Source organism: Chiloscyllium punctatum, chromosome 34, assembly GCF_047496795.1.
Source record: "Chiloscyllium punctatum isolate Juve2018m chromosome 34, sChiPun1.3, whole genome shotgun sequence".
Lineage (NCBI taxonomy): Eukaryota > Metazoa > Chordata > Chondrichthyes > Orectolobiformes > Hemiscylliidae > Chiloscyllium > Chiloscyllium punctatum.
In genome coordinates, this window is record NC_092772.1 from 5,842,890 (window position 1) to 5,846,305 (window position 3,416).

At 45.3% G+C, this 3,416-nt stretch overlaps 1 non-coding gene across 1 annotated transcript; it reads right to left on the bottom strand.

The window, feature by feature from the left end:
* Positions 1-2,690: 2,690 nt before the first annotated feature.
* Positions 2,691-2,762, bottom strand: trnah-gug (transfer RNA histidin (anticodon GUG)). Its single transcript has one exon. It is a non-coding gene; the product is annotated as a tRNA-His (tRNA).
* Between the last annotated feature and the right edge of the window lie 654 nt (positions 2,763-3,416).

The window sequence follows — 3,416 nt, forward strand, 5'->3', positions numbered from 1 at the left end:
ACTTTTACCTGGCCACAGGCTGTCTCTCTCCTGTTGAAACTCACTGCTTGTGTGTCTCTCAATGTGCCTTTCCAAATATTTTGGAAACAGATTGTCTGAGTGACAGAAATTCTGCCCCCATTATTTCTTTGTCCTACATCGATGGTTTTGAAATCTTGACTTTCAGAAATTTATGAACTTGAAAAAGTGAATTTGCCACATATTTACTCTCTCCAAACCTCAAATACTCTGGAAAACTTTCATTCGGTTTTCCTTGGTTTAGTTTCAAATTTTCCAAAACACAAATAAATAAAACTCTATCCCCACTAAATGCTGTCAGCATCGTCTCCAATGTCTTAGCAGCACAGTAAACGCTGGAAGTGTCCTCTCTAATTGAATCACCGATTCCCTACATTGCAGAAAGTACAGTTGAGTCAATCGGGTCTGTCGGGAGACTATGAACAGCATCTCAACCAGACCTAGCTCCCGTCTCTATCCCCGCAGACCTCTGGCTTGTGATTTCAAATAAACCTGGTGGAATAAAACCTGGCAACATGTGACTGCTGACCTTATCACTGCGTTACCCCTGGCTAATTCACTGAACTGACTGAGTTCACTCCCTGGACAGATGAGCGCCATTTACATGACCAATCCACCTAACCTACAGACTTCAGAGCAGTGCGAACCACTGATCAAATGTAACATCACATTGAACACTATCTGGATCATGTGTAATGGCTTTACACACTGGCAACTCCGCCTAGTGAAAGCAAGCTGCGCCCATCAACCCGAATTCAATACATCCAAAGGCGGTTCTACGCTGTACAACCTCAGTAGTTCTGCTGGAAATGTTTCTGCACTCAGATCTAAATGGGTTCATTCTGTTTTCTTCCTCAGATTCCTGCTTTAAATGAAACACATCAGTCAGGAACAACTCTATATAATGGTTTTGATTGCAACACAAACACAATGTGCAGTTTGCTGAAGTTACGTGTTTGCACTTTCACTGGCCCTCTGTCTCCCCAGGAGCTGCAGTACTTCCCCAAATGATTCAGACAGCACTGTCCTTCCTGAAACATGTCCCATCGAGAATGCAAGGCCAGCCATGAATAACCTTCACTGGGGAACAGAGCGACAGGTTTAAAACCTTTACGATGCCCCCAGCGGATTATTGAGCCCTGTGACAGGTGGGGACACTAACCACGATACTGTGGAGGACAACAACGTCGAAGGAGGCCCTTCAGCCTGTTGTGGCCGCGCTTGTCAAACACAACTGCTTAACGACCTGAATCAAGTTCCATCGTTTCGCCCATAATCTTACATGTTTTGGCATCGCAAATCAACATCTCAAGTTTTTTATTAAGGTTAGAATGATTTCCGCCTCCCTGACCCTTTCCGCAAATCTACTCAAACCTTTCTGCCTTTTCCCGAAATCTCTTGGCCCCAGTGTTCCATCCCTCCATCAATAACAAAGGCTTCTTTCAGTCTATCCTATCCATATCCCTCAGTATTTAGTACATCTCAGTCATGTCTTCTCCAATCTCCTCTGCTCGGAGACAAACAACCCCAGTCTGTCCAATCTCTCCTCACAATTGAAACTCTTCAGCCCAGACAATATCCCAGTGAATCTCTACTGCACCGTTCCCAGTGCGATCACATCCATGCAGTACTCTGAATTGCAGAACTGCACACAGTAATCTAGCTAGGGCCGAATGAACGTTTTTTTCTATTCTGTTACAGTATGAGGGCGTCGCTGGCTCGGCAGTATTGATTGCTATACCAAATTGCACAGCGGGTAGTTGAGACTCAACCGTATTGTCGTGATTCTGGAGTCACATGGAGGCCCCAGCAGGTAAGAATGGCTGTTACATTCCTTAAATGACGTCAGATAGTTTTGTTTTTTTTCATCAATTGAACATGGATATATAGGAGTTATTAGATTCTTAATTCCAGATATTTATTGAATCCCAATTCTACCACCTAGCATGGTCGGAGTGAAACCCAGGTACCTGGTGTCTGAATTAACAGTTCAGTTTCAGTGGTAATAGCGCTCAGCCATTGCAGAAAAGCAGTGAAACTGATCTTATCCAATGAAGTCGCTTTTCCCCGATACTGTTCTGTGCCATTTTCCTGAGCTTGCCACCCCCCTCCCCAACCCCAATAATATCTGGTCCGTATCAGTAAAAGCTGCTACATGAGTATTGATCTCACAGCAGTGGTAACTAAATGGATCAAATGGTCTGCAGGTCCCGATGGTGGGGTTGGGGCACGTTCACCCAGCAACAGTGACCCCAGCCACACAGACAGATCGGTATCAATGTGAGAGTCTGTATTAGATTCTGCAATGCCTCAATGAAATAGGAAATGAATCCGCAAACACATGAGGAAAGAGCAGCGCTCCGAAAGCTAGTGCTTCAATTAAACCTGTAAGACCATAAACTGGTGTTGGGTCATTTTTAACTTTGTACTCCATAGTCCAACACCGGCATCTCCAAATTAATGAAATGGCGGTATGGGATGGAAAGTTCGGTTAGTGATCGTAGGAGGGAAGAAATCTCTGAGAACGGGTGGATTTGAATTCTGACATATGAAACACAGAGATGTGAGCGAGCAGAACTTGGAGGAAAAAAATCACCTTGGAGAAAATCAAAACTTTGAAACAACTGATTCCTTTGTATTTCACAAAAGGCAGGGACACACAGAGCTATTAGTGCCGTGACTCGGATTCGAACCGAGGTTGCTGCGGCCACAACGCAGAGTACTAACCACTATACGATCACAGCACATCACAGACGAACACAACGAGTCCACGCTCTAAGTACAGTATTATAAGGAATGTTAGGCAGAGCACCAAATGCATACTATCAGTGCTTAGCGAACAGTAGCAGATATGTGGGAACTCAGAATGGTCTGACTGTTTAACATCGGTTCCCCAGTGGCTGTGTTAATTCCATCATTAATGTGTTGAGGGCTGAGATAAATATATTTCTCCAAAACAACAAGGACTCCGAGGACAGTGCAGCTTTTGTTACCTGCACATCCACCAATATCATTTATTGTATCTGTTGCTCCCGGTGCAGTCTCCTGTACATTTGGGGACTGGGCGCCTTTTAGCAGAGCGCTTTAGGGAACATCTCTGGGACACCCGCACCAATGAACCACACAGCCCTGTGGCCCAACATTTCACATCTCCCTCCCACTCTGCCGAAGACATGGAGGTCCTGGGCCTACTTCACCGCCGGTCCCTCACCACCAGAAACCTGGAGGAAGAATGCCTCATCTTCCACCTCGGAACACTTCAACCCAGGTTATCAATGTGGACTTCAACAGTTTCCTCATTTCCCCTTCCCCTACCTCACCATAGTTCCAAACTTCCAGCTCAGCACTGTCCCCATGACTTCTCCTGTGTTGTCCTACCTGCCTATCATCTATTCCAC